Raw genomic sequence first — 20,610 nt, forward strand, 5'->3', positions numbered from 1 at the left:
TAAAGCACCTGCAAGCAGGCACAGGGGACCGGGGTTCAATCCTCAAGCCTGCTGTACTTGCCCCACCACCGGGGTACGCTGAGATGGTCATTGAGACTGGGCGTGGTGGTGTGCGTCTGTAATCCCAGCTCTTGGAAGGCTGCACACAGGCGGATCACTACAAGTCCCATCTAGTAGTGAGAACTTGAACACCCTGTAGACCTTTTTCTAAAATACAAAATAGATAGATAGAATAAAAGCTAGTTTAGGATCTTGTTTCTATTTTATGCATAAAAATTGGGAAGAGTTATTAGTTATTTCACATTTATAGCATAAGTGACTTCTTAAAGAAACTTTTTTAGTTTAACGTTTGCATTAATTCTTTAGATGTTTTGAGATAGTATTTGCATAATAATAATATTTTAACCCTTCTTTAGAATTGTCATAGCTAGTATAGATACACAATATAATGTATATATAGCATAATTATATTATATAGAAAATAATATATATACTAGAAAATTCAGTGAATTCTACACGTTATATATCTAGAAATCTTATTTACAATAGTCTGCTATTCAAATCAATACAAGAGCCTCTCAGACTGTTCAAGAAATCTCTGTATTCCTGATTGAAGTATGTTCTTTCAGAACCTGGTTTCTGATAACCCTGTGTGTTATTACCTCCTACTATTCCTGCGTCTATTTTATCTTTTCATCTTTTTACCTAGATCAGAACTTCTCAAACTTCACTGTATTTAAAGCTCCCCAGAAGCTATCTGAACTGCAGATCCAATTCCATAGTTGCGGCACTGATGCCCAAGTCTGCATATCTATCTGGCTGAACTGAACAGAAGCACAATTTTTAACAAGGTCCTACCCAAGCCTTCTTCCTCCTTGAAAATTCAGTTTAGCTCCCTCTGGAAAACATTGACTAAACTCCTTTTACTCACCCTGTAGAATGTTTGGTAAACTACTCTATTCTGTAATTTTCACCTCTTTTTAATATCAAAAATAAGTTTAGTAGTGTTTCTCCCTGACTTCTTCTGACTCAGAATGTGGTGCTAGCTAAAACAGTTGGCTCAAGGAGAAACCTTGAATACTTCGTGTCTTGCAAAGAAACTCACAAGAGCAGTATGGCCTAATGAAAAGCAAGAGAGCCTACTGTGCTAGGAATCTGCATGTCAGCCCTAGAGCACTTCTCAGGAGCTGTTCTTACATAAAGAAAAACCCCATTCACAGATGCACACGGATGTGTCATGGCCCACAATAGCAAGTCGCTTCCTTGCTGGGCTGATATTCCTGCTTAGGTAGGCCGCTTTCTGTCCTGTGATTGCTCCACCAACACCTGCCATAGATCAATCTGTGGTCCAAACCAAGGTCTTCAGAGCTTAAGGCAGACTCCTTTGGTATAGGCGCTGTTTCTGAGAAACCCTGATAGCTTTGTAAACAAAGCGCTCCCACAGTGACAGCATATCTTTTAGCACTGTGTATGGACTATGTTACCACTGAGTTGACAGGTCTCCCATAATCTGAACCAAGCTAGCTCTTAAGTCTTGGTCTTCCCATGCTCACTGTCTCATACTTGGGCTTCTTCTGCAGTCCTCCAACACACCAAGCAGCCTTGTGTTCATCCCTCACTCTTCCTGAAACATTTCATCAACTAACTGGATTCCTCACACACCACTTCTTCAAATTTCAGCCTTCTGGAGGCCTTTCTTGATGATGCGGTGTAAAATTATACGAGCTGTCTCTCTCTGCATCTTTATCCTGGCATGTTTTTGTCAATAGCAGCCACAATTTCTTTATATACACATATATCATTTGTGATTTATTTACTGTCTTAATATACCATAGAGTGTCAAGGCATACTTATTCCCACTGTAATGATCTAGGGTTAAGAGTAGGCACTCAGGACAAATGGATTGAATATTCCAGTCTGGAGAGAGGAGGACAAAGGAGCTGGAATTTGGAGCTGTTGAAGCTTTTGCTCTGCTATAAAGAACAAATTTGCCCCAAAAGTGTGCAAGTAAGTGTCATATATGGAAGCTAAGAAACTTTTAACCCATGAATTTTACATGAGTGGGTCTTTTGTTGGGGTATTATTTACAATTAATTATACTTTACTACTGTGGTTATTTGGGTAAGATCTTCTAGCAGATTGCATTCTCTGACATTCAGCCTCTGACATCAGTACAACTCAGTCTTAGGCTGTACAGTGCTTGAGGCCAGGTCTGGTTTGGATTAAATCCATATTTTAAAAATTCAAGCATTGATTTATTTCATGCCTGAGGCCAATGCAATTGGAACATGCTCCATGCTTCATAAGCAAAACCAAAACAGTAAAAGATTCCAATTCCAAGACAGAGAAGCATTCAGGATACTAACAAGTGTATCTGTTTGACCTTACTCAGAAACATATTAATAAGAAAACCTTGTCAGGATTCTTGACTATTTGGAAAGTACGTTTACTATAATCCCACACATGATGATTGCTTAGTATTGTGCACTTTCAAGCTTGTGCATCTTAAATAGAACCTTTGGCATTTTAGTTCTGGTCCTAGATAGCCAGAAGAGTTACTGAAAAGAAATGTATGTACTTGGTTATCACCTACCTTCCTGCCTATGTCACCATACCCAGAATCCATCTGTGCTCACAAAAGATTATCCGTCTTCATCAAAACTTTCTCTATCCCTAGGAATCTCCCAGGTACCCAGGGGCAGCAGAGTTACTAGGCTACCCCTATTCCTACAATCCTCTTCCTACCAACTATTTTCTTATCTTTCTTTTCTCCAACTTGGAGGCTAATAGTACCTCAAACAATGGAACTTTCCAATACCAAAAATGTGAAAGGTGAGACGGAAGTAACGGCCTTCTCTCAGGTGTTCTGCTATATTTGCACTACAGTAAGTTCCTGTCTCTCTAGCTATTCAACGTTAAAATGGACAGCAGCAAAACACAGAAAGAAGGATGTCTCTTGATCCTAGAACTCTGCCTAGCTGTAGATTTAGCCATCGTCTTTATTACAAGCAGGTTTCCACGAATTGTTATATGAATTTGAATTATTATTTTCATGAAACACTTAATGCCTCTTACTATTATTACTTTATGTAAAGATCTGAACAATTTAGATGTGTAGATAATTATTACACATGTTACTTCTGAGGCCAACATTGTGGTTTAGAGCAATTAACTCAATTTTGTAAAGGGACTGGGATGAAGGTCCACTCCTACTGCCATGTGCTAAAGTAGCTAATTTGCAGTTTCCCTGTCCTGCACATATTCATTCTATGGTGCATTCAAGTTGTTCTACAAAAATACGATTTGAATATAGAAAAGTTACCAATCAGTAGATGAAATTTGGCTTTCATTTTTCTTCATCCATTATGGTTTTTTTATTTTTTAATGTTTTCACTCTTGTCTTCTGTAACTAGGTTCTTTTAGAGTTCCACTTGCTTCCCCAACTGGTTCCACGCAGGCTTTTTCCCTCTGTCTTTTTTTTTTTTTTTTTTTTTGTACTGGGGATTGAACTCAGGACCTTGCACTTTCCAGGAAAGCACTTATTCTACTGAGCTATCTCCCCAGAACTCTGTCATCTATTTTGAATTTCAGTTTGCCTGAATTTGTATCTGCACATTCCCTTAACAGGATCCTCCCACTCTGCCACCTTCTCCTCCTTTTTCTCTTCTTACTCTTTCTCATCCTCTTCCTTCTCCGCTTCTTTTCCTCCTTCCTTCATCCCCTTTTTCCTCTTGTCCTTCCTTCTTCTCTCCTCCTTTTCATTCTTCTTCCTCTTCCTCTTACTTTCTCCTCCTCCATTTTCTTTTCCTTTTCCTCTTTCTCCTCAGCCTCATCATCTCTTCCTGATTCCCCTTCTCCTCATCTTTCTCCTCCTTTTCCTTCTTCACCTTATTCTTTTGCAGTACCAGGGATTGAACCCAAAGCCTTTGCATTGACCTTCATCCCCTGTGGCCTTTTTATGTTTCATTTTGAGACAGGGTCTCACTAAGTTACTAAGTTACCCAAGTTAAATTAGAACTGTGATTCTAGTATTATCAGCAAAGTTTAGCCTCCCAGAATTCTGGTATTATATGAAGATATTTCTTCTGTCTTTAAAGATTTGTTCAACTTTTCCTCCATTAATATTTCCTCTAAGTGACATCTTTAATCCAGAAATTTCAGGTAAGTATAAGAACCTGAGATGTCAATAAGACACATCTCTACTGTGGCAAGTGTTTCAAATTTGATTTTTCTATAAGGAAATTGCTCCTTTTTGCTACATTTATTTGTGGCTTTTGAAAATGTTCGTGGTCCTATAATAATACTTGTTTAAACTTAGGACCGTAGATGTTGGATAGGTAGGTCTTAATGCCACTAGTTTGGGAACAAAGACATCCTACATAGGATAGCCCACCCCCATGATTGTATGAGGGTTTGGGGGGCCTTCCAGACAAACCATAACAACATCCTAAAGTCATTTAAGTACCTCTACTACTGTGATTTTAATGAGGTTTTACTCAGGATGAGGGAAGCAGAAGATATTTCCTAGATATTTTTCTATGCAGTTGGATGAGAAGAAAGTGAGTCTACTCAGCTTCTGGCATTTCTGAGGGATCCAGATATATAACTTCCCTTTCTCAGTTTGGGAGATTGGTTGTACTTCCAAGACCACTGATGTTGTCAAAGTGAGGTACAGACAGAAACCACCCCACATAAAGGTTTAGCCTCCCAGAATTCTAAGAAGCCTCTAAGAAGTTACTGTCTTAGTTACTCTTCTCTCGTTGCTGGGACAAATACCCGACACTCAAAATGAAGGAAGGAAAGGTTTATTTAGCTCACAGTTACTGGAGGTTTCAGTCCATACTCATCTGGGTCCAATGCAGAGCAGCACATAGCAGAAAGCAACCTTTCATGGTGACGGCAAAGAGCAAGAGAGCAAGGGAGGGGTAGCAGCAGCTCAAGCAGCTAGCTTCTCTTCCCACCTTACATTGTAATGCAAATTACCTGCCCCAGGGTAGGGGAAGTACTCACACCTATGGGTACTTCCCAGTATTTACCCACCTATGGGTAATCCCAGCAGTACTAAAACCCATAATCCCAGCCTTGGATCACACATAATCCCAGTGGATCATGAGTTAACACAAACTCTAGAAGTCCTCACCCCATGACTGCATGAGGCTTTGGGGGGACAACTAGACACAAACCATAACAGTTACTAAATGTGATTTCTTCCTCAACTCCACAGGTGAATGCTAGCAATGAACAACATGGGGACACTGATTTTTGTCACCCCGACATAGTGAAAGTTTGACACAAAATGTTAAGAGTCTTCCCTGAACTCCACCCCTAGGAATGTGGTAAGAGTTGGCCTCTCCTACTCAAGGAAGAGTTGCTAGGATACATCCCAAGGCCAGTGACCTTGTCTTATACACACGCTGTGTCCCAAATATTCACTTCTATGTCAGCCATTTTGAATTCTGAGGGAAAAAGAAAAGATCAGAATATGTTGAATGTGTCTGAGTCAGGCCGAAAAGGCCGCAGTAAAGTATAAAGTAAGGTATTGGTTCAACCTACCATGTTACTCTCACTTTCCAGTTGGTGTTACTTTTTACTTGTCACAATCTCAGCTTTGTGAACAATGAGGCACAAAGTTCCTGCTTTTCCAATTTTTGAGAGCATACTATCCCAAGATGTAGGACAGAGACAGAGACTAGTAGTCTGTCTGGAAAAAAACCCCAAAAGGACAACACACAGAAATATAATGCCCACACAAGTATCTTTCTCCATGGTTAATTCAAATGTGGCTACTAGGAAAATACTGAAGAGGCATGGTTAGTTGCAGAAATGCAACAAAGAAACGAAAAAAGGACACCACAGGTCCTTAAGAAACATTCAGGAGTGTAAAGAGCTTTCTTCCTGAGACTGTGATTCAAGATGGACTAAGGATGCCTTGGGAAAAGACATACTATGGATTTTATTCTGCTTGGTAAAAGGGCTGCGTGAAAGAATCTGAAGACAGATACAGTGTGTGCAGTGTAGGTCAGAGGCCAGGATATAAAACAAACAAAAGTTAATCCACTGAAACATAAACATGACTAACAGTAGAGAGAAAATAGCCTTTAAGCCTTTTGCAATATTTTGTACAAGAAAACAAACAGATAAAAAGAAAAGGAAGACATCCTCCCCTCGTGAGCCATTCAGAAATTTGCCAACTCAGCATTCAGTGGTAAGATTTCCTGGTATGTTAATCAGAGGGAAAGAAGCAAGAAGTATTCATTGAAAATGGCCTGACATTATCAGAGCACTGCTTATAACCCCAAGACCACCAAACTATTGATTTTATGCTCCACCCATGAATTTCACCTCAACAGATGAAGGCGTATACGGAAAGCATGTGAAGTGTGGAGTAATTGAAGCTCACTGAGATATACATAGCTGTGGGTTTATGCCTACAGAGATTTATGGAAACTCACATAGATCGTATCCTGACATTTAGGCCCAGGAGGTTTCTATGTAGGGCCTATGAGCTAATCTATAACACTATGCCTTGGTCATCCAAGGAGGTACATTAGATTTAATCTCTAGGCTGAGCTTGTCTGATCAGAACAAATTCCACATTCTGTGGGAAAACATAGAATCTTTGGTCTGGGGAAGGTCATCATTGTGGTATTTTACTATGGATCAAGATCTCATTCTAAGAAGGTAACAAACAAAGCACTAGTAAGGAAAAGGCCTAAATAGCTCTGCAGAAGATAATCCAGATTGTAGAATTTACAAGAAACCAAGTAGAGAGAAATTATACAAGCACCTTTTTTGGTTAGCTTTGTAAATATAGGATTTTTTTTGAAAGGTTTTATATGAATAACCTACTGTCTGTATCTGTTAAATTATGTAATAAACCCAAATTAAAGTATTCTTTAGCCTATTACTTGAGCAATAAACTGATAAACTGAAAGAATTTTATCACTTCCACAAAAGATTGTGTTTTCTGTTTTATCTGCCTTAAGAATCAGATACAGAAAGGCCAAGGAACCTTAGATAAAAAATGTGGTTGGGGGATGGGAAGATAGCTCAGTAGAATAAGCACTTGCCTGGCAAGCGCAGGGTCCTGAGTTCAATCCTTGGTAATGGAAAAAAAAGTGATTGGTTTATAGATATCACTTTAAATGGAGTAGTCATGTTAGTTAATAGAGAAATCAGAATAGGGCCTTTTCTCTTAATTAACAAGACACTTAATAAGACATTAAGTGTGGAGGACCAGCCAGATAGCTCAGTGGATTAAAGCACCTGCTTAGGCAGATGCAGGGGCAGGAAGTACGATCCCATGCCTGCTGTGCTAGCCCCTCCCTCAGGACACTGAGATGGCGACTGAGACTAGGCGTGATGGCATGCACCTATGATCCTAGTGCTTGGGAGGCTGAAAACAGGAGGATCACTGAGTGCGATCTGTGTAGTGAGACCCTGTACTAAATACATAAAAAATCTATACAAAAAGATACTTAAGTATGGAAAAAGTGTTTATTGATGAGATAATAGTCATTTTGGGGGTTGGATAACTTGAGTAATGTCTTTAAGCTACTTCTGGAAAACTACTATTTCTTTAATCATTGAACATCTGTCCCATACTAATATACTATATTTTATAAATGTAGTGAGTTTGCTCAATTATATTGTACACTCAAGTGTTACATAAATTTAAACTGACTCCTGAAGAAAAATAAATATTATAAACTATAAAAAAGAAATAGTCCAGACAACTAGAAATATTTCTAGAATGGGACAGCACTAAAGAAAAGAAAACAAGTGTTACTGAATGTATCAAATATGCCAGGCTTCTAGGAGGGAGATAACATTAAGTGTGCATCAGACCACCGGTCAGTTGCACTCACAAAGTTGAGCATCTTGGAGGAGCATTTTTATGGACTCCAAGTCCAACACAAAACAAAGTAATTCCTTATAACAGTAAGAGGGAATAAATTGGAAGAGTTGTCAACAGCACAAATACTGTTGCACTGCATCCACAGAGCCCACTCTAGTGCCTTGTATCCTGGGCATGAGATGGAAACCCTCACCACAAGCCCTAATCATAGAAGACTTTATATTCAGAAACTTTTCTTTGGCCATTCTATTATGGCTCTGGAAGACCAGAGTGTGGAGCCATTTGAAGAAGAGAGGATGGGCACTGAAGGTGCACTTAGCACCTATTTTGTTTTTTCATTGCATCCTTGGTGACTTAACCCAAATTTATTTTCTTACAATTCTAGAGGCATATCTTTTCAGCTGCTAATGGCCTCCTGTATCCCTTGGCTTGGAGCCCCAGCCTCCATGATCAGAGTACATTGATGCTGTCTCTGGTTCTGTCCTTGCATCATCTGCTTCTCTGATGAGTCCGTCTTCCCTCTACTTCTGTTTTACAAAGCTACAGTGTATGTGTGCATGTATGTACACACATGGACATAGGCATGCATGCAGTGCTGGGAATTGCACCAAGGAGACTTGCACTGAACTATATCCCCAGCCATTCTTTATTTTTTATTTCAAAACAAGGTCTCACTAACATTCCCAGGATAGACTTTAACTTATAGGAGTCTTGCTTCACCCTTCCCAGAGTATGGAGATTGTGGGCACACATACACACACACAGTTCAAAGGAAGGTCAACATTAGGCAAAACCCAACTGGGCAACCCAAGATGCTATCTCCATGTTACTAATCTTACTTACATCTGCAAATTCCTTTCTTTTCATACAAATTATCATTGACAGAGCTCAGTAATTAGGACATGAATATCTCCAGGAACCATTATCTGCCTACCCCACCACTATTACTACATGGTCTTTCAATTTCCTTTTATATATTACAAATTTATATATTATAAATTTTTAAAGAAACTTTGCTAGATATCAAAACCTGAGAACACCATTTAAACTTCTATTTAATCACTCATAATCTCATCCAACAATGACGTACTACGTTCCTCCTAAGGATCTGGAACTTTGTTAATCTTCGAAACAAACGTGTTATATGAGTCCCTGCACTTGTGGAGCTCAGCGGTCTCTTTCAAAAAAGAAAAGAACCCCCCGGCCCAACCCGTCCCCGCCGCCCGGGAACCCGCCTTTTTTATTCCTGTCGCGCAAGCCCTACTTCAAATGCAACAGGGCCGTCTTTCAGGGAGGAAAGAAATCATTTGTTTGAAGAATTTCTGTAACATACTTACTTTCCTAGCACTATAAAACGGTTCTGATGATGAGAGAATTCATTATCGAATGTACTGCATCCATCCTGACAGCGCAAAGAGAAGTGCTTTCATAGCCAAGGCATGGGTTAAATTTAGGAAGGCCTCTAATTGCCTGTAAGCAGAGATTAGTGGGTGCATAATACTGCCCAAGAAGGAGCTGATTCTTGAAGAATGAAACTTTTCCTGGCCACAAAGTACGCAGGGATTTAAAAGTTTTCTCTTGAACTGCTCCTCGGATGCGTCTCGGCAGATAGAAGTCTGCTGCCACCTACTGGCCTGAGAATTTTCCTGTCGTCAGAACTATACAGGTAATTACTATGAGGATCTTTATATTCATTTCCGATTTGCATCCTCAGGGTTTGATGCTTTCCACCAAAATCTGTCAATTATCCATAGAAGTAAACTCTCCGGTGCATTGTGTTATCAGAGTTGTTAGGCAGCTACATACAGGGTAAGGGAATATCGCAAAGCTTCAGTGGGACGAAGGTCACATGAGAGAGGCCGCGGGAGATAAGATGAGATGACGTAAGGGACTTTGTGCCTCGCCAGAGCTCCAACACATGTTCTATTGGCAGTTGTTGAGAACGAGAAGATTTGGTTGTTGCAGGGTCCATTGGGGCTACCTTTTTGTCATGGGAATGGGGTACATGATGAAATTTTTCTAGGAAAATTGGAAAATATTCTGTTTGGTAGTACTGACAGTACAGAAAATTAAGGAATACTTAGAATTTTTGTTAGAGAAAACTAATGGCACCTTGCCCCTTTAATGAGAAGAAAATATTCTTGACTTAAACAGAAGAGAACTAGAAAAAGTTAAGGGAAAAAAAAACATATTGTGTGAATTGTTTTAGCAGATTCTGTCCATAGATCCTGTGAAAACCATGAATGTGGCCCATTGTCAAGTAAATGCAAAATGACTCAATAGGGACATCTTATTTTGTAGCTAATTGTTCAAGATGGGAAATAATATTTGAGCACTGGCTATGAGATACAGTCTGTACAGAATTCTCATGGATAGCAGCTTGCAAGAAGGCAATATGAAAACTGAGCACCAAACAGTTGTGCTACATGCACCACTAACTTTAATCCTAAGTGTACTATAGAAATAAAATAGATTTATTCAAATATTTCCACATCTGCCAGATAGCCCAGTGGACTAAAGTACCTGCTTAGCAGAGGGCAGGGACTGGAGTTCAATCCCTGGGGGTGATGTTCTCGCCCTGCCCCTGCGTGTGTGGAGATGGCGACTGAGACTGGGCATGGTGGTACGTGCCTGTAATCCCAGTGCTTGGGAGGCTGAAAACAGGATCACCATGAGTCTGATCTGTGTAGTGAGACACTGTAGACCCTGTACTAAATATGTTATATGTCCAAAAAATGTATTCATTGTCGTGTCATCTAAAATTTAGAGAACCTGTCATAATTACCTGTATAAAGCTTTATGAATACAGTGTTTATGATATTTAGTAGTTGCAAAGAGAGGAAGACTAAAAAAGAAAGTAGGGAAAGAAATAATAGAGCATCACTGATTCCCTTTTTTTGTGATTGGACAAATGATTTGTTATCTCAAGGCTTGGCAAGAGATTAAAAGCGAAAGTGAAAAATTTAGGGATTTTTGTTTTTCTTTTTTTGGTGCCAGAGATTGAACTCAGAACTTTGGACTTGGCAGGCATGCATCTATGCCTCTGAGCTATGAACGTTCTAGGTGCTCTTTTACAGCGATCTGGGTGAAAGGATTCTCGGGAGCCACCATACAGACTGATACACTGATGTCATGCTGTTCAATACGGTAGCAAATGGACACACATAGCTACTTAAATCTAAAGGAAACATCGCGTTAAAACTGCAGCTTTTCAGTTGCTTGTGAACTGCTTGTAGCTACACAGAGTTCACCACTGCTACGAGGAAGAGGGCCAGTGTGAGGCAGAGTTATCGTCATCATAGGTGACATCGCGCAGCGCTGCCCCAAAGAGATCGTAAAGGCCATCAAGCAGGGTTCCTGCAGCTTGCTGAGCAGGAGGGAAACTTAATTTCTTACTCTACTCAGGCCAGCTCACTTTATAGCCGCTTCCTGCGACCTGCACTCCCCTGGAACTTCTTCAAATTATTACCTTTAGATGACCACTTTTCTTGATCTCATCCTCTGAATTGCTATCTGTATATTTTGTCTTCTAACTCCCTGGACGTCTAGTCTTTGACACCACCGTATTTTCCCTGTTCTATTCATTAAGATGTTGCTCGAAAAATACAATTATTTAGATATTTTTATAGTCTCTGTTGCCCTGAAAAAATTCTCTTCTGTAGTTTGCTAATTTTTATCTGCATTTGATGATGATGTAAATTCAAAACTTTCCCTCTTTATCATTACAGTGAATTGTCTTGAATTTTTATTCTTAAGTTGTTACTTGATAACAAAAAAGAAAACTTTTATTGTAAAATGAGAAAGAGAAGGAAACATGTTCAAAATATCTAAAAACCTACAGATGCCATTACACTCAATTATGACAGACTGCAAACTTTGTTTCCAAAGATTAGGAATAGGGACATCAGAACCTACCTATAATATTTAAATGGCAATGGAATACCCATCTCTGACAAAACTTAACAACAACAAAAAAGGGATACAAATGAAGGACCATTTTCTATCTGTATAGCAAAATAGTTAAGATAAATATACAGCCACTTTCTCTTCATTCAATGAGAAGGAAGATTTGTGCTAATAGTGTTTGGGCAGGAGATCATGTCTGCATTTTGTATTATGAATAACTACTACGAAGACAACACTATGCAATGCATTAATTACTGAAACTGTCCTACTAATTAGTTTTGAAACTGTCTCATTGCTATTTGTTACTCAATAAAATTAATAATAAAAAGAGGAATAGGGACTTCACACCTCCTGTCCTCAACACCTTTTTTTATGTGCTAATCCACGAATGACCTCAGCAATCCAAGGCAGTATGAAATTGTGTGTGTGTGTGTGTGTGTGTGTGTGTGTGTGTGTGTAGGAGAATCCATCTCAATGGGAAAAGAAAAAGAGCACCTGTATTTTTATACAATATGATGATATATTGTAAAAAAATTATAACCCATTCACTTTTAAATATTTGCTAGAACCAATAAGTAAGTTTAGTATGGTTGGTAGATTTTTTTTTTCGGAAGCGGGGATTGAACTCAGGCCCTTGTGCTTGCCAGGCAAGTGCTTATTCTACTGAGCCATCTCCCTGGCTCCAGGTAGTTTCAATATATAAAAATCAGTTTTATCTCGCTATCCTATCCATAAACCAATAGCAATTGAAAGTATCACACCATTTACAGTAGGATCAAGACTATGAAATAGTACTTATGGATAATCTTGACAAAAGATATCTACATAATCTTGACAAAAGATGTCTTGAAAAATATTTTTACACTAGTACTACACAAGTGTGGTGATAGCGATTAAGAAAGAATAAATTTTAAAAAGATATATCGTGTCCATGGATTGCATTAGTAAGATGCCAATTCTTTTTTAAAAATCTATAGATTCAGTGCAAACATGATAATGTTCCAAAATTTTTTTCAGAAATTTGACAAGCACATGGGGATAAAGCTTACATAGAAATTCCAAGGTCCTAAAATACCCAGTTTTGAAAAACAAGCAAAATGGAAGAATAGCTATACTCTGTGTCTCCAATCATAATGCCACAATAACCTGAACAATGAAAGTGACATAAAGAGATGGAATGGAACTGAATTAACAGTGAAAATAGATCTAAGCATTTGTGTGTGATATTTTACAGATATTTCAAATAAATATTAATATGGAAAGAATAATCTCTTGGTGCTGAGTAAATTGGATAGCAATAGGGTTGCCTTTACTCTTTTCATGTACCTTACATCAAAATTAACCCAACAGATACTAATGTAAATAAGTGTGTAAAATTAGAAAATGCTAGGATAAACTAAGAAAAAATTTCCCATCTTGATTTTGGCAAAAATTTTATGTTTTTACATAGAACATAAAAAGTATAAATTGCAAAGTGAAATCAGTCAATTAAACTTTGTCAAAATTAAACATGTTTGCTTTTGAAAACAAATATGTATCCTCCAAAAATTTATTTTGGCAAATATATAAAGGGCTATAAAAATTCAATGTTATCATCCCAAGAAAAACTGAGACAGATATCTAGGCAGATATTTCATCAGAAGAAAGGAAAACACGAAGAGAAGATATGTACCTGACTGCATGCTTAACATCAGTGTTCATTGGGGACATGCAGGTTCACTAGGGTGTGGAGGAACTAAAGCTCTTCTGTGTTGCTGTGAGGAATGCAAAGTGATAGAATGACACTAGTAAACAGTTCGGCAAGCTTAAAACATGAATGTATGCTGGCCGTATAACCCACATGTTATTGCTAATTATTTATTTAAGAGAAATGAAAGCATATGTCAACTCAAAGATTATAACAAGTGTTCATAACACTTTTAATTTTAATAGTTGCAACTACAAACAAGCTAAATATCTATGAACATGGTATATTCATCCACTAAAATACTAATCACCCTTCAAAGGAATAAGTTACTGATATATCTAAAATATAGTTGAACCTCAGAATAACAAAGCTGGAAGAAACAAGGCTGAAAGGGAGCTTCACAACTTGGTTAACAATACAATGTTCTGATCAATGTGAATGCATCAGGAGTGGCAAAAATCATTTCCTGGGCTGCGTCTGAGAGGGGGCATGGTAGGAAGGAGGTAGGGGTGACAGAGACATTCGTTATCTTTGTTTCATGGGTGAGTACATTAACCAAGACTCATTATACACTTGTAATCCAAGTGCTTGGGAGGCTGAAAAGAGGAGGATTGGACTATGACTCTGATCTGTGTAGTGAGACCCTATACCAAATACATAAATGAAAAAGAAAGAAAAGAAAGAAAGAAAATGGAAAGCTATCCCATTGCTGGATAGGAAGAATGAATATCATCAAAATAGCCATACTTCCAACACTAATATACACATTTCATGTACTCCTAATCAAAATAACAATAGCATTCCTTACAGATCAAAAGAAAACAATCCTAAAATTCATGTGGAACAAGAAGAGACCATAAATAGCAAAAGCAATCCTGAGCAACAAGAACAAAGCAAAAAGCCTCATAATGCCTGAATTTAAGTTATACTGCAAAGCTATATGTGAAAAAAAAAAAGCACAGAGTATTGGGAGAAAAACACACATGTGGATCAATGAAACAGAGTAGAGGGCACAGAAACAGCCCTAGACATGTTCAGTCACCTGATATCTGACAAAGAGGCCAAAAACATATACTGGAGGAAAGATAGCTAGGTTAGCAAATGGTGCTGGGAAAACTAGCTATGCAGAAGATTCAAGCTAGCCCCTATCTCTCTCCATGTACTAAACTAAAATCAAAATGGAGCAAAAATCTAAATAATAAAACAAAAGACTTAATCTGCTGGCAGATAGAGCAGCAAAACTCTTGAAGTCATAGGCATAGGCAAAATTTTCTGAATAGAACTCCAACAGCACAAGAGAATAACAGCATGAATCAACAAATGGGATTGTAGCAAATGAAAAAGGCTCTTCACAGCAAAGGAAAAAATCAAGAGTGAACAGACTACCTACACAATGGAAAAAAATTGTCAGATATTCCTCAAAAGACTATTATCTACAAGGAGATTATGGGGTCACAGAGTAATGTGATCGATAACGTAGAGTGTGCCTAAGGAGAGTCACATGGAGAGAAAACATTCTCTCTGTTTTCACAGAGAGCAAATTGGTCAAGCAATGGCTGTGACTCATTCACATGACTGACACTGACAAAGGATCTGCAAATTGCGGTACAGGGTTACAGGATAAATCCTGAGGGGACTTGACTAACCTTGTCAGATACAAAAGTTACATTTCTTGTTATATAGGTCTTGCTTTATTTTGTTCTTAACCATCCAGCAGAAAAGTATAAAAACGAGGTATATAAAGAAAACCCATATTAATATGCTGAGCTGTAAAAGGCTCAAGTCAACAACATCTGACATTGCCAGTCCTACGGATAACCCACTACTATTGTGGACTGCTGGACTGTTTGGATTGTTTTGCTGAATTCATTCACCTATAGTATTTAGATGTTAATGGAATACCCATCTCTGACAAGACTAAACAAAAAAAGGGGCTTCAAAGGAAGGACCATTTTGTATCTGTATATACAGAATACTTAGGATAGATATACAGCTACTTTTGCTTAATTCAATGAGAAGAAAGATTTGTATTAATAGTGTTTGGAAGATATCATGTCTGCATCTTGTACTATGAATAACCACTAAGAAGATAACAATGTACAATGTATTAATTATTGAAACTGTCCTATTAATCAGTTTTGAAACTGTCTTATTGCTATTTGTTTCTCAATAAAATAAAAAAGACTAATATCTAAAATATATAAAGAACTCAAAACCTTAGACCTCTCAAAAATAAAAATCCAATCAGACAATAGGCAATTGAAATGAATTACACTACTCAAAAGAAATGCAAAAGGCTCATAAATGCATGAAAAGATACTCAGCATCAATAGTTGTTAGGAAGATACAAATTAAAACACTGAGACTTTGTCTTACTCCAGAAAGACTGGCTATCATCATGACATAAAACAATACATCTGTATGTCCGTTAACAGATGAACGAAGAACACGTGGTTGCTCCGCATGATGGAATACCACTCTGCTATGAAGGAGGTTAAATTTGAGTCATTTGTGGGAAAACGGATGCATTTTGAAAACATAATGTTAAATGAAATAAATTAATCACATAAGGTTAAAAAAAATCTCATTATATAAAGTGTCCTCAGTTTCCTTGTACTAATCCTTTTCAAAGATGTTATTTTTGAAGCATTATCTGTTCTCATATGCATTTTAAAATATATTTAGTACAGGGTCTACAGGGTCTTACTGCGTAGATTGGAATCGTCATGGTGCTCCTGTTTACAGCCTCCACGCTCAGGGATTACAGGCTTGCACCACCATGCCCATTCTCATTCTCTGTCTTGCAGGTGCTTTAGTCTGCTGAGCTATCTGGCCGGCCCTGCATTTTTATTTTTTATTTTTTAATTTTTTTTCCAAGAATGGAATTCAGGACCTTGTGCTTGCCAGGCAGGAACTTAGGCTACTGAGCTGTCTCCCCAACTCCCTTTGTGTAAATTCTGAAAAGCCTTCTCAATTCTCGGAGAGAGTGAACATCTCAAAGAAGACAAGCAGACTGGAGTGCTAAGTGGTAAGATGGAAGAAAGGATGTCAGATCTGTTCGCTTGCTGAACATGTGCAGGATTCATATGGTTTGCGACAGAATCTCAAACGCAAGCTTATGGATTCTTTCAAAATCTTTTCTGTGGTGCAGCCTCGACTGTACACTAAGCACAGCATCAGCATCAAACTGAACAGAGATGAGTTCTTGCTGTTTTGTGGCCCTCTCTTCGGGCAGCAAAAGGCATTGCTGAGTGTATTTTATCACCTATGCGAGTCTAGGAGATTTTGAGGGGAGAAATAGGGCACACAGAGCATTATAAATGTTACATTTGTAAGTAGGTCAGGCTCAGCAGCTAGGAGGCAGCAATGATTGGGCAGAAAAATAACTGAAGTAAACGTGGATGGAACTCCAGGGGCAAAATGCTCCCAGGAGAGGGAGAGACAAGTGTCAGTGTCTTAAGTCGGAAATTTGATTGGAATAGTCACAGAATGTGCAGGATGCCTATTTGTTGGAAGTAATAGCTCATGAGGAAAATTATAGGAAATGGTGTTAGAGGCATAAGCAGAGGACAGGTTTTGTAGATTCTTGTGAAATAAAGGAAGGACTTGACTACTTGTTATAAGTAAGCTAGGAACACTTAGAAAAATTTAAGTGTAAGTTTCTCAAGGATTTCATTGCTTCATATGCATCAGTAACCTGTTTTACTCTCCGAGCAAAATGAGTTGTTGCCTGCTTTCAACAGGTTTTTCCCACTCCTTGAGAGCTAAGTAGCTGTTTCATCTATACTTTAAAAAGCTTCCTTACATCATTAAGCATTTTCCAGCTCAAGCCTGCTTAAGCTTCATTGCTATAAATTCTCTTGAACTGAACATTTCATTTATTCATTCAAAATATTTATTTACCACCAACTGCATATCAGAAACTATTGTAGGAAATGACAGTGTAGCATTGGATTAAGCAGGCAAGGACCTATTCTTGCCCTTTGCAGTTTGCACTGTACTGTAAACTTCTGGATAATGAGGCAAGGGAAGAGTGACAACAAGCAAAATATAAGAGTAAAATAGGTAGTCTGATGGATAATGAAAGAAAATACAGTATAGGGGAAAAGGCTTGATGAGGGGGAAGGAAATATCAGCCCAAGTGTCCCTTAGGGGCAGTGGTCAGGAGGTAAGTTATACAGATATCTGGACAAGATTCTAGACAAAAGACAAAATACAGAGACCCAGAGTGCAGGAGCTGTTTCTCATAGAAATTTGTGGTCATTCTTTGGATTTTACATTTTTTTTTGTTGGCAGAAACTACTGCAGAACTTAAGTACAACAACCATAAGAGTTTGACGAGTTTCAGTAAGATGACTCAGGCTGATGTGTTGAGATTTTTAGGAAGGAGAGAGATAGGTGGAAAGGCTGGGGGTGAGTAGGGAGGGGAAGTGGGGATGTAGGCTGGAGCACTCTACAGAAATTCAAGACAAAAATGTGAGAGCTGCAAGAATGGCAAGAAGTAGTCAGATTCTGGTTATACTTTGAAATTGATACCTAATATGAGTAAGTAAAGGAGTCAAGAAAGATCCGAGTGTGCTGTGGGTTTGTGCAATTGGCCAGACGGAATCATGACTCCCTGAAATGGGACCATTCCAGGATGAGACTTTTGGGAAGATAAGATGAGGAGACAAATTTGGAAGATGTTAAGCTTACCATATTTGTTAAATAAATACAGACAGCAATCACACATTGCCTAAATCTAGACTCCAGGAGAAGTTCCTGGCCAGAGACAAATTGCTTCCTAATTATCAACATATAGACATTGCTGAAGACATGAAAACAGATAAAATCACCAAAATGCAATTGTTGGATTCTGAGACGCTGGCGGTAACAAGCCACAGATGTAGAAATGGTTTAGAAAATAGGACAAATCAAGTAGTCAGTGAATTAAAAGGAAGATATGAAAGTCATACAACACATATACTAATGGTAATGTTGAGTAGGAGGTCCTTTCGTGTTTCTTAGTACATGTTCATTACACACTTGAGGCCTTTTCACTTCCCCTTGCCCTCCCTGCTCTCAACCCTCTGTCCATGCCTAGTTTTTCTCCCTATTTGCTGAGGATCTATCAATAGTAAAACTCAAGCAAGGAGAAAGCTTATATCCTTGCAAACACAAGGAAAGGAGATAGTTAGGAGCACAAGTGGAAGTTGGCCTTAGCTGATACATAGGCATCTTTTTTTTTTAATTATTTATTTATGTGTGTGTGTGTGTGTGTGTGTGTGTGTGTGGCCAGCTCAGCCCACCAGGGGGCAGGGCTGGCTGGCATGTGGTGCTGGGGGATTGAACCGCAGTCTCTGTGCTTTGCTAAGCTTGTTTTAAGTAGGTGCTTTAGACCACTGAGCCATCTCACCAGCCCTTGTCCTTTGTGTGTGTGTGTGTGTGTGTGTGTGTGTGTGTGTGTAACCGGAATTGAACTCAGGCAAGTGCTTATTCTACTGAACCATTTCCCTGGCCATACATAGGCATTTTTTTAAGCCACAGTTTTGGGACTGATGCTGCTGGAAGATGGGTGTAGCAGAGGTCTTTTGAAAGGATGCTTCAGTGTGTGTCATAGTGAAATGGGGCTACAGATGAAGACAAGGCAAGGAGAGATATGTTAAAACTTTAACGAGAGAGGTGAGGCTGCAAAATAGTTATGCAGAAAGCAAGATGAAATGGACTAGGAAAACACAGTAGGATTCTAAGGCAAAATAAAAGGCTTACTTGAGCTGCATGACTGTAGTTCTTCAATTGTTATTTTTTTATGTATTTAGTACAGGGTCAACAGGGTCTCGCTACACAGAATGGACTCCTATTTTCTGCCTCCCAAGTGCTGAGATTACATCTGCGGGCCACCACACCCAATCTCAGTCACCCTCTTAGCATGCCCTGGGGGCACGGCCAGCATGGCATGCTGGGGATCGAACCCCAGTCCCTATGTCTGTCTAAGCAGGTGCTTTAACCCACTGAGCTCTCTGGCCAGTCCTCCCCAATTATTAATACTGGGGCTGATCTCTGATGACTCATGTCACATGATGAAAGAAGACTCATGACATAAAGAGAGGTCAATGACCCCTCTGTTTATGAAAGCCATACTCTGTCCTAGGTACATAAAGGGAACAAAGACAGTCTAAGTAAAAAACCAAAAGACAGTTTGGAAAAGTACATGCTACACTTGAGCTGATAGCACTAGGGACTGGGTGATAGACTAGAACATTCCTAACTAATCAGTCAGGATTGACTGGGGGCAGCCCAGAAACTGTGTTCCATCCTGCGGCTGCAGAGCCATGGCCTCTCTTCAAGTTATATCATACTTTGTATGCAGAGTCCTTAGCTGACCTGTCAGGTGACCACATCTACAGCTCAGATGTAAAGCACTTTCATTCATACATTTTCATCATGGATTCCCATACATGGCACAAATTAAAGTCAAAATAGAACAGGAGTTTTCATCAGCTGCATTCAGCTCCTTGTAGAAGTGAGCAGAGAAGTCAAAGAGTTGGATTCAATCATGGCTATGGTATATTAAGCAATTAGAATGGTGTGAGAAAATAAAACATGGCTTGAAGATGCTTGGGAGAGGGGAATTATCAAGACCATGAAGCTTAGTGCCCATATAAAGGTGAATGAGGACAAGAGAGAGAAAAAGAATGGTGAGATATCTGGCAAAATCAATGTGTGGATTGTAAATTCCAGACAGGGAAGCACTGAAGATTCTTTCTTTGAAAGATTGTATGGAGCGTTCCAGGTTGGGTGTGTCAAAGTGTAAGACTTGTCTATAGGGATGAATTGAAGCTGAGATCTAGGAAGATGAGATGGTTCAATAAAACCAATAAGTCAATATATTAAAAGATTTCTCTTCAAGGCCATTGAAGCCATCAATAATTATAAAAGGAGCAGTATCTTGAGGGTTAGGATTTGAACCAAATGTTAAAACCTTCATTAAATTAGTGGGAGGGGCGAAGGGGTTGACAGATGATTCCAGTAAGCTGCTAGATAAGAGAGGGAGTTTTTCAAGGGGAGTGGAATGAAAGGTCTTGACACAAGATTCTCAGGGGTGAGACTGGGAAAATGGACAGGATGTAACAAGGTGAAATGCATTGCAAAATAAGTCTGAGTGGCCTGAAGTGGTATC

This window comes from Octodon degus, unplaced genomic scaffold, assembly GCF_000260255.1.
Source record: "Octodon degus isolate 3935 unplaced genomic scaffold, OctDeg1.0 scaffold00064, whole genome shotgun sequence".
In the NCBI taxonomy this organism is placed as follows: Eukaryota; Metazoa; Chordata; class Mammalia; order Rodentia; family Octodontidae; genus Octodon; species Octodon degus.